General features: G+C 37.4%; 1 pseudogene; it reads left to right on the top strand.

Moving 5' to 3' along the window:
- The first annotated feature begins 238 nt into the window (after window positions 1–238).
- LOC119979821 lies at window positions 239–10,492 on the top strand (annotated as a pseudogene).
- The last annotated feature ends 1,414 nt before the right edge of the window (window positions 10,493–11,906 follow it).

Raw genomic sequence — 11,906 nt, forward strand, 5'->3', positions numbered from 1 at the left:
AAAACCTTAAGAGGTAAAGGTGGTATCTTTATTAGGATTTTATAAAAAAAAAGGAAAAGATAAAAATGTTAGTTTTGAGGGTTTTAAAAAAAGAGAGAAAAATAGGGTTTATGAGGGCATTTTTGGGATTTTTTTAAAAAAGAGACAAGTTAAAGAAAGGGATGTGCCGCCGCACAAAGAGGGAAGAAAAAAAATAAATAGTGAAGGACTTTGGAGAGAAAAAGAGATGGATGCCTAACTGAAGAAAGGAGAGAAAGTAAAAAGAGGTTTGAAAAGGAAACCGAGAGAGGAGAGAACCAAAAAAAAAACAAACAAGGAAAAAACAAAGCAATAGCAGCCGCTGGAAGAGAAGAGAAAAACGGAGAGGAAGAAGGTGTTGCACAAAGAATCGGGCGGAATCGGAATCGGAGCATTGACAGATTCATGAGATAAGAAAATGAGAGGTAATAATCGACAATTTCTTTGTTATTTTTCGATATTGTCTCTAGTTTGATTTCCGGTTTTGTATCTTTGAATCTTATGGTACATATTCTGAGATTTCTTCCTAATGTCGGTTTCTGGGTGTGATGTTCTTGGCTTAAGGTTTATGGGTGTGATGTTCTGGGTTTTGGTTGCTGGTTTTGTGATGTTCTTGGTTTAATTGTTTGCTATTCTAATATCCGGTGATGGTGTCTTTAGTACGAGCTTTGTTGGCTTACTGTTTGAGTCTGGATTTATGTGTATATATGTGATTATTAGTTGGTGTTCTGTCATGAGAGATTGACCATAATGAAATGAGTTAGGATATACAGGTTGGGCTTCTATTGATTGCTGGTAGCTGGATGTAGTTTATTCTTGTATTTGCTTTGGTTTTTGTGCTGATTCCGTGAGCTGTGTGCTGGTTACCGTTTGTTCGAATTGATATTTGGATTGAAATTAGTACAAGGATTCCATGTTTTGCTTGCTGGTTGCTGGTGATGATTGATCTAGGAAGCACGGACTCGGCAAAATGGGTGCCGAGTCCGCGTCGAGTACGAACTCAGTTCGTATGCGTGATCGACTCGCCAAAATACGGTTGTGACTCGCGTTGACCAGTCGAAACAGTCAGACTTGCAAAGACTCACCTGAGACTCGGGTAAGACGCGGGGGGACTCGGTTTGCTACTTAAATCGCACGACAAAAGCCCTAAAAACTCATACTTCTCTTCTTCGACTTCTTCTCTTCGTCGACTTCTTCTTCTTCCTCTCGATCTCGACTCTCCCCTCCTTATTTCTCCATCGATCGCAACTGTCTCCCCTTCTTCTTCATTCTTTGTCGATCGCGACAGTCTCCCCTTCGCCTTCCTTCTCAGTCGATCGCGACTGTAGCCCCTTGTCCTTACTTCTCAGTTGATCGCGACCTCATCTCTCTTGACTCGGTGGTTGCGATTGTCATCGCGTATCTCCTCTACAAGTAGGTATTTTTTATTTAATTATATTCCCACATTTAACACCAACACAAATCGATATATCCACATTTATTTATTTATTGTTATTTGTTTATTTTACTGCCAAATTAGAATTTCCTAAAATAAATGAGTTTGTTCCTGAGTATTTTTTTGTAGTGTACAATGACTAAAAGAATGCATTGTTCCAAAGAATAGTCAAAGGTCTCACTCAACTATTATGGCAACTATGTTAATTTGGAATGAATTAGTTTATATACAATACTAGAATATGTATATAAAAATATATATATATATATATATATATATATATTTTATTTGCCGAGTCCCCCCGCACTCAAATACAGGATTCTTTGAGGTTTTGCGAATCCCTGCGTCCTCGCACCCGCATTCCGTGTCCCCACATCCGAGTCGGTGCTTCCTAGTGATTGATGCTTGTGTTCAAGTCAAGTTAAAGAAAGGGGTGTGCTGCCGCACAAAGGGGGAAGAAAAAAATAAATAGTGAAGGACATTGGAGAGAAAGAGATGGCTGCCGAACTGAAGAAATGAGAGAAAGTAAAAAGAGGCTTGAAAAGGAAACCGAGAGAGTAGAGAACAAAAAAAAACAAACAAGGAAAAAACAAAGCAATAGCAGCCGCTGGAAGAGAAGAAAAACGGAGAGAAAGAAGGTGTTGCACAACGAATCGGGCGGAATCGGAATCGGAGCATTGACAGATTCGTGAGATAAGAAAAGGAGAGGTAATAATCGGCAATTTCTTTGTTATTTTTCGATATTGTTTCTAGTTTGGTTTCCGGTTTTGTATCTTCGAATCTTATGGTACATATTCTGAGATTTCTTCCTGATTTCGGTTTCTGGGTGTGATGTTCTTGGCTTAAGGTTTAATGGTGTGATGTTCTGCGTTTTGGTTGCTGGTTTTGTGATGTTCTTGGTTTAATTGTTTGCTATTCTAATATCCGGTGATGGTGTCTTTAGTACGAGCTTTGTTGGCTTACTGTTTGAGTATGGATTTATGTGTATATATGTGATTATTAGTTGGTGTTATGTCATGAGAGATTGACCATAATGAAATGAGTTAGGATATACAGGTTGGGCTTCTATTGATTGCTGGTAGCTGGCTATAGTTTATTCTTGTATTTGATTTGGTTTTTGTGCTGATTCCGTGAGCTGTGTGCTGGTTGCCGTTTGTTCGAATTGATATTTGGAGTGAAATTAGTACAAGGATTCCATGTTTTGCTTGCTGGTTGCTGGTGATGATTAGATGCTTGTGTTTAAGTCAAGTTAAAGAAAGGGGTGTGCCGCCGCACAAAAGGGGGAAGAAAAAAATAAATAGTGAAGGACTTTGGAGAGAAAAAGAGATGGCCACCGAACTGAAGAGAAAGTAAAAAGTGGTTTGAAAAGGAAACCGAGAGAGGAGAGAACAAAAAAAACAAACAAGGAAAAAACAAAGCGATAGTAGCCGCTGGAAGAGAAGAGAAAAACGGAGAGAAAGAAGGTGTTGCACAAAGAATCGGGCGGAATCAGAATCGGAGCATTGACAGATTCGTGAGATAAGAAAAGGAGAGGTAATAATCGGCAATTCTTTGTTATTTTTCGATATTGTTTCTAGTTTGGTTTCCGGTTTTTTATCTTTGAATCTTATGGTACATATTCTGAGATTTCTTCCTGATTTCGGTTTCTGGGTGTGATGTTCTTGGCTTAAGGTTTAAGGGTGTGATGTTTTGGGTTTTGGTTGCTGGTTTTGTGATTTTCTTGGTTTAATTGTTTGCTATTCTAATATCCGGTGATGGTGTCTTTAGTAGGAGCTTTGTTGGCTTACTGTTTGAGTATGGATTTATGTGTATATATGTGATTATTAGTTGGTGTTCTGTCATGAGAGATTGACCATAATGAAATGAGTTAGGATACTTCTATTGATTGCTGGTAGCTGGCTGTAGTTTATTCTTGTATTTGATTTGGTTTTTCTGCTGATTCCGTGAGCTGTGTGCTGGTTGCCGTTTGTTCGAATTGATATTTGGATTGAAATTAGTACAAGGATTCCATGTTTTGCTTGCTGGTTGTTGGTGATGATTGATCTAGGAAGCATGGACTCGGCAAAATGGGTGCCAAGTCAGCGTCGAGTACGAACTCAGTTCGTATGCGTGATCGACTCGCCAAAATACAGCTGTGACTCGTGTTGATCGCGTCGGAACAGTCAGACTTGCAAAGACTCACCTGAGACTCGGGTAAGACGCGGGGGGACTCGGTTTGCCACTTAAATTGCGCGACAAAAGCCCTAAAAACTCAGACTTCTCTTCTTCGACTTCTTCTCTTCGTCGACTTCTTCTTCTTCCTCTCGATCTCGACCTTCCCCTTTTTATTTCTCCGTCGATCGCTTCGTCGACTTCTTCTTGTTCCTCTCGATCTCGACTCTCCTCTACTTATTTCTCCGTCGATCGCAACTGTCTCCCCTTCTTCTTCATTCTTCGTCGATCGCGACTGTCTCCCCTTCGCCTTCCTTCTCAGTCGATCACGACTGTAGCCCCCCTTGTCCTTACTTCTCAGTCGATCGCGACCTCATCTCTCTTGGCTCGGTGGTCGCGATTGTCATCGCGTATCTCCTCTACAAGTAGGCATTTTTTTATTTAATTATATTCCCACATTTAACACCAACACAAATCGATATATCCACATTTATTTATTTATTTATTTATTGTTATTTGTTTATTTTACTGCCAAATTAGAAATTTCCTAAAATAAATGGGTTTGTTCCTGAGTATTTTTTTGTAGTGTACAATGACTAAAAGAATGCATTGTTCCAAAGAATAGTCAAAGGTTTCACTAAACTATTATGGCAACTATGTTAATTTGGAATGAATTAGTTTATATGCAATTCTAGAATATGTATATATATACATATATATATATATATATATATATATATATATTTTATTTGCCAAGTCCCCCGCACTCAAATACAGGATTCTTTGAGGTTTTGCGAATCCCCGCGTCCTCGCACCCGCATTTCGTGTCCCCGCATCCGAGTCCGTGCTTCCTAGTGATTGATGCTTGTGTTCAAGTCAATTTTTTATGCTAAATTTGGTGTGAGAATTTGATGATTCATAATGTGCTGGTTATGTTTGTATATGTCTAGTTGCTAGCATGTTGATTGATAATTTAGTCTATGAATTTTTGATCCAAACTTAGTTTGAAATACCATGCTATGTACATTTCAAAAATTGTGCCTATGTTTGTGAATCTTTTAATATGATATTGGTTTGACCCATTTTTGTGTTTGCTTGTTGGCTTTGGATCGGGCTTGACCCTACTTGGCCATTCCGGGAGTTTTCTAATTTGGCAATAAAATAAACAAATAACAAAAAATAAAATAAATAAATAAATGTGGATATATTGATTTGTGTTGGTGTTATAAATGTGGGAATATAATTAAATAAAAAAATACCTACTTGCAGAGGAGATACGCGATGACAATCGCGGCCACCGAGCCAACAGAGGTGAGGTCGCAATCAACTGAGATGTAAGGAGAAGGGGCTACAGTCGCGATCGACTGAGAAGGAAGGAGAAGGGGAGACAGTCATGATCGACAAAGAAAGAAGAAGAAAGGGAGACAGTTGCGATCGGCGGAGAAATAAGAAGGGGAGAGTCGAGATCGAGAGGAAGAAGAAGAAGTCGACGAAGCGATCGATGGAGAAATAAAAGGGGAAGGTCGAGATCGAGAGGAAGAAGAAGAAGTCGATGAAGAGAAGTCTGAGTTTTTAGGACTTTTGTTGCGCGATTTAAGTGGCAAACTGAGTCCCCCCGCGTCTTACCTGAGTCTCAGGTGAGTCTTTGCAAGTCTGACGTTCCGACACGGTCAACGCGCGTCACAGCCGTATTTTGGCAAGTCGATCACGCATACGAACTGAGTTCGTACTCGACGCGGACTCAGCACCCATGTTACCGAGTTCGTGCTTCTTATACTAACTATTTCGAATAGGCATGTGAGATGATTATGGCTTTAATAATCGTATGCGAGTGCTAAGTGGCTACTATGGGATTAGACTTCTTATTATGTTATCTCATCTCTGTTATAGCGTTATCTGATCTTTTCACGCGTTTCAATTCAATTATGTATTTTATTCTACTAGTTCAAAGATTAAGCATGTATTTATTTCATCAATTACTCTGATCATTCGCGATTCCATGTTTTTACATCCTACAATGATATGTTGCAGTGACATTTGTGTGATGCAATCACCTACTGAGTCACTTGCGGTCATGGAGACTGTTGGAATCACAAATATGGAAGGTAATGGCCCGGATGACAGCTTCAAGTATCGTGTGGACGAGATTTTCCAAACGGTTGATGGGGTAAGATTTATGATTTATTAGTAAATTGAAGCTGCTTCTTCTTGTTATTTGATTCTCCTGTGCTGTATACAAGTTTGGAACATTAAAGGATTTTTAAATTTCAATATTTTAGATGTTATATCACTTTACTATTGGTGATTTTAATTGCCTACACTCATAGCTTGAGCAAAGAGTGATTGAGGTGGAACAGTTCTATTCCAATATGAATAAGAAGCTACCAACGGCTTCAAAAGGTAGTTCAACTTTGAAGGATAAAGATAAGGATAGACATGTCCCAAGCATAAAGAAGTAGCAGCAAGATGCAACAAAGAGGGAAGCGGCAGCTGTAAAGAGAATGCAAGAGCTTATACGACAGTTCGGCATAATCTTGCGTCAGGTAATATCTAATACCTCGTAACCATTTGTTTGATTAATTGATTTATCTTTTTCTTTGGTAACTTGGACAATAAAGTTCAGTGATGTTCCGTGATATCTTGACATGTGTGATCTTTGTCTATGTTTCTTGAAAATCTTATACGCTTAATACTTTCTTTTTACAAAAAGAAAGCTCCTCTACCTCTACCTCTTTCTCTTTTCTTTTTCTTTTTTTTTCATTTTGAAATCTGGGTATGCCTTATTACTTTTGTTGTACAATGCATAATCTGTTGTGTATGTCTTTCTTGGTTTCTGTTATTAAATTCATTCTATTTTAATTAAACTATCTACTGTAAAATGTGTCCATCCAACTTCAGATGATTAATTGACTAGCATACTGTCCTCATTAGTAAATCGTGATATCTTAATTTATAACTCTAGCCATTTGCTAAATTGTGCGTTAAATTATGCTGGTGAATGGTATGTCTGTTCAACAATGCATGTTCTATGAGAATTATTAAAAAGATATCCATTTTTCTTCATACCTTTTATGTAAAAGTATTCAAATATCTTTCTAACAAGTACAGCAGTAAGGTTTTTGTGCTAAGTTGTGATAAACTTTAATACATCCGCATGATTTTTACAAGGAAAAATATGAATGAAACATGGATTGGGTGAATGATTAAAATACTCAGTGATGTTAATTGGGTTGGAATGGATGTATTTGCTGTCTTTTTTTTTTCTGGTGACAAAGCTTTTTTTAAAATTTACTGTCAGGGCTCAAGTGTACTCGTGTAAGTTGTTATTCTTTTTATTTTGCCTTTAATTAATCTTCCAAACTGGGGGATTCCATCTGTTATGAGCCTGAGTTTTGTTCTTTTTTTTCTCTGAAAATTATGCTTATAGTCTTCCATCATTTTAAAATCTTTATCTTGGGAGTTGGGTCCATGGATGCTGGGAGTCAGAGAGAGGAAGAGTGCCCTCATTTATGCCTAGATCTTGATCTATGTGTTTTTTTCTTCAGCTCTTAACGCACAAGTGGGCATGACCTTTTATGCAGCCTGTAGATGTTGAAGGTCTTGGTTTGCACGACTACTATCAGGCAAAGCCTTGCTCTTTCTTTTTTCCTAAATATACTGTTTGGAGTTCCCTTGAGGCATGCTATTGTTAGTCCATTAGTTCTAAAAAAAGGGGAAAAATTCATTAAAGGGGCAACAGGGGGATGCCAACCAGTACAGAGCACAAAGATAATTTATTAATTACTAAGGATGATACCTAGTTCATCATAGAGTTGACATTCATCTAAAGGTCACCCATTAGCCATATGGGGGCCGTGCTTCTGAAGGTTATCTATGTTGAAAGCTCATCCCTTTTCCATCTCCTTCTTAAAGAATGCAATCGTCTTTTCCTTGGTGCCTTTGATTTCCAGAATTGTTTTTCCGGAAACGAAGATCCGCTTTCGACCTTCTCTGCCATTATAATTAGGGTGTACTTCTCTCCACTTCGCTTTATCTTCTGAACGGCTACTAGGCTTATGTTGGTATATTCTTGAATATAGTTGCAGAAGTTCTCTAGTTTTGCAATGATACATTCCAATAAACCCCATCGCCGGAAATGGGCAGGTTGTCCGCTTGTCCTTGACCTTGGCTTTTCTTTGTGTCTGGCAAGTTCGAAAGCTGTGGAATTATTCTTTAAGAGAAGCATACCAACACCATTTATCCTGCCAAAAAGAGATTTTTCCACCATTACTCAGCATTAGTTAAATTATGTGACCAACTCCGCTAAAGTCGCTGAATTTTCTCCAAACCTTTACTTTATATGCTTCATTTCCATTCTCCATCTTACAGTCCATATATATATGTTGAGTAGGAAAAATAATTTATATATAAACTATAAAGATGAAGTGCACCAAGGAGGTACCAACCCATATCTTCCGGACCATATTTAGCTCTAACATTAGTTTCCCAAGGCTGCTCTCTTTGTTAGTGAACCTCCAAAGCCATTTATACTTTATAGACCACCCAGTGTTCTTAGTGGCTTCGCAATTTCACAACTTATTCAGTAAACTTTTTGCCTGTTGGAATCTGTTTTTTTTTCTTCCAGTTGCCAAGCCATGAAAGCGGGCACAGAGAAAAAAGAGATGTTGTACTCTGTAAGGTTGGAGAGACTCTTTTGGGTAAGAGTTAGTCTACCTCCTTTTGAAAGATGGCTTCTTTTCCGTCCTGCTAGCCTCTTTTTCAAATCTAACAACCACCATGTCCTTAATTTTGGTTAGCTTGACATTAGCTCCTAGGGGAAGACCTAAATTAGGTTGTTGGCAGGTGGGAGACTTTGCAAACCAGAATACTGGCCAAAGAGGTTTCATCTACTTCCTCATTGGTAACATGTTTTGTAGCATCAACTCTGCAAATCACATCCGAATGTGCTGCATATATGTGAAAAGTTGGAATTAGAATATGTAGGTTAGGTTCTTGCCATTTTTACTTGAGGTGGTTACTGGAATTTTTCTGATCATAGCAAGCCACCTTGTATCGCCATTCGTTTTTTATATTTAATTGGTACAGGTTGTTGACAAGCCCATGGACTTCAGTACGATAAAAAATCAAATGGAGGCTAGAGATGGTACTGGATATAAGAATGTCCGGGAGATGTGTGCTGATGTCAGGTTGGTTTTCAAAAATGCAATGAAATACAATGATGCAAAAAGTGATGTTCATGTAATGGCTAAAACTTTGCTTGGAAAGTTTCAGGAGAAGTGGCTGGTTCTTTTGCCAAAAGTAACAGAAGAGGTAACAAGCTATTTAGTAATTCTGGTCAATGATTATACTATGGTTCTGTTGCCTGGCTAACTAAATTGAGTTGTCAACTGATCTTACCTTGAAACTTATATGCTTACTGAGATATTTTGTTGCTGTCTGAGCATTGTTTTCTCTTATAGTTAAAGTACAAGCCTTCTTTTTTTGTTAATAAATTAGGAGTGACTTTTTATTTTCCATGATGAGTAGAATTAGTGACCCTTGAATTTACTATGCTAATATTTTTCAGATTGACAAGCTCGATATGCATCTGGAAGAACTTAGAGAAACGATTGTTCGAAAGTGCAGGTTTGTTCAGGAACTTGCTGTAGTGTGTGGTTAAGTTTTACTTCAAATTCAGTTCGTTACTTTATAACCTGCTTGGTGGTGGTCTGTACATTTTTGAATGACATTGAGGATGGCACATCAATATCTCTATATTTTGTTGGTCTCATTTGGTGAAGCTTTGTGTAAATTGCCCCATTTTTTCATCTTCTGGGAACTTGTGATGTTTAATTCAAACATACTGCATAGAACTCCTTGGTCCTTGTCTCGTGTGCTAGACTTCTTATGCTGATTGCTAGTGAGACTGTTGAAGATTGTTTTGGCTTCTGTTATTGTGTGGCCATAGATTTGAGATTCCATCTCGTACCACTATTGGTAGGGAAGTATGGAGTGTTTTTCAAGATCGTACCAGATCGTACCGTTACTCTGAAAAGTATCTTATCTTGTAATAACTAAATAGTCTCTCTTACCATTACACATGGACTTCCATTCAAACATCAACTATATAGTTTTAATGGCCCATTTCATTAATGACGATTGGAAGTTGCATATAAGAATTCTGAATTTTTGTCAAATTACAACCACAAAGGTGATGCCATTGAGAGACTTATTGAAAGGTGTTTGAGTGACTGTGGTATTTAAAAAGTGTTAACCATCAAAATTGACATAGCATCTGCTAATGATGGAGCGATTAGGCATGTTGCAAAACAATTAAGGTGGAAAACTCTGTAGTTTGGTGATAATCTTTGATACATGAGATGTTGCACACATATCATCAATTTAATTGTTTCTGATGGGTTGAGTGAGTTGCATTGTTAACTTAAGAGTTTTCACAAGGCTTGTAAGTATGCAAGATCCTCCCCATCTAGGTTGGCAAAGTTTAGGCAATATTTTGTGTTGAAGAAGTGGTAGCAAAGGTCTTATGCCGTTAAAGTATAAAAATAGGTGGAATTCCACCTATTTGATGTTAGAGGCGGCCTTGAAACTGCAAAGTCTATTTGAAAAATTGGAGGAAGAGACCAGTAATAATATGAGTTACTTTGAGAATAATGAGAATGATGATGAGAAGCATCAAAAGAAGAAAATAAGGGGTGAAATTGAGTCTGCTAATGAAATGAGGAAACTCATGCCTCCCAGTGCCTCAGATTGGATGTATGCAAGAGTTTTGTCAAGTTCTTAAAGAAATTCTATGATGCAACTTTGAAGCTTAGTTCTTACAAAATGGTGATGACTAATGTACCTTTCAGTGAGATGTATAGCATGGTTGATGAGTTGAAAAGGAAATGAGAAATGAAGATCCATTTATGAAGAAGGTTGCAACATCAATGAAAACAAAGTATGTCAAGTATTGGGAGAACATCAAAGATGTCAACCAAGTTGTGATGGTGGTGGTGCTCCTTGATTCTTATTACAAAATGTACCTAACTCAATGGGGATTTGAGTTCTTGGAACATTCTATGTTATTGCATTGGACTATAATGATATAATCTATTTTGTGTTGTTGACTTGTTTCTATCTTTCTGAATTAAGGATTGATATTACTTATACAACTTAGATTGTTGGTGATTTTGTGCTTTTTTTGAATTATTTCAATGGTAAAAGTCATATTGTGGCATTTTAATCCGTTGTTAATTTCTTCTTCAAATTTTAGTATGTTATCCTAAAACCGTACCCTGACCTCAAAATTAGTTAGCCATAATCATCGGTTTTGATGTTAGATGGTTCGGTTTCAATTTTTAAATATGCCAAACCATTAGTGTCGGTCCAGTTTTCAGTTTTAACTAATGGTCTAGCTAACTCGACTGTGCCCAGTCTTAGCAGGGATTGAGAAATGGCACTTACTTTAGAATCTTAAAGAGCTTTTTTCATTCTTGTAATAAAAAGCTTTTACATTAGTTTTGTCACTTTCCACACAAATGATCATTGATATTACCTAAGTGCTTGTAATGAATTTTCAAGAATATGGATGAAAAGAGTAAAAGTAAGAAAAATCCTGACAGATGCAAAGTTGATGGATCAACTCTTTGGTTGATGGATAGACTTTGATGCCGTGATGTTGATTTTGGGATAGAGAAAAATTTGATTGATCGACCTGAAGAGAACTTTCGATCAATCGACCATGTTGTTAGTCGATCGATTGATTGCGCCAAGGTCTTAATTTTATCTAGCATAGCCTTCACAAAAAAGACTCCAAATCAAGTGGGTCCAAGCCAAAACGGTACAAATTTATTGTAGAAGTGACATAAGGTATTTTAGAGTATAAAAGGGGTTGAGGCACTCTATTGAAGAGACCTTTTGACCTAGCAACATGCTCTCAACATTGGAGGAGCTACCAACCACATTGAAGAAGAGGAAGTAGATAATTCTCCTTGATTTTCTGAGTTAATTCTTTTTATTTCTGTATTTATAGGCTTCTTCTATGTTATTTATTTATTTATCTTCTTGAAATATGATGAACTAATCATCTCACTTGGGACAGGGATCTAATTTAACCCAACCTTGATGATTCAATAAATTTGACTTTTACTTTCTCTTGATTTCTATGCTTTGTTAAGGATTTATGATTGTGCTTATTGTTTTTGGATACCTGATCAACATTCAAATATTGTGTACCAGATTGAGATCGTAATGAGATATCTAGGGTTTGTTTCTCACCAAAGATACCATAGGTTGTATGAATAACATGTAAAGAAACCCATAT

The sequence above is a fragment of the Tripterygium wilfordii genome, chromosome 15 (assembly GCF_013401445.1).
Source record: "Tripterygium wilfordii isolate XIE 37 chromosome 15, ASM1340144v1, whole genome shotgun sequence".
Lineage (NCBI taxonomy): Eukaryota > Viridiplantae > Streptophyta > Magnoliopsida > Celastrales > Celastraceae > Tripterygium > Tripterygium wilfordii.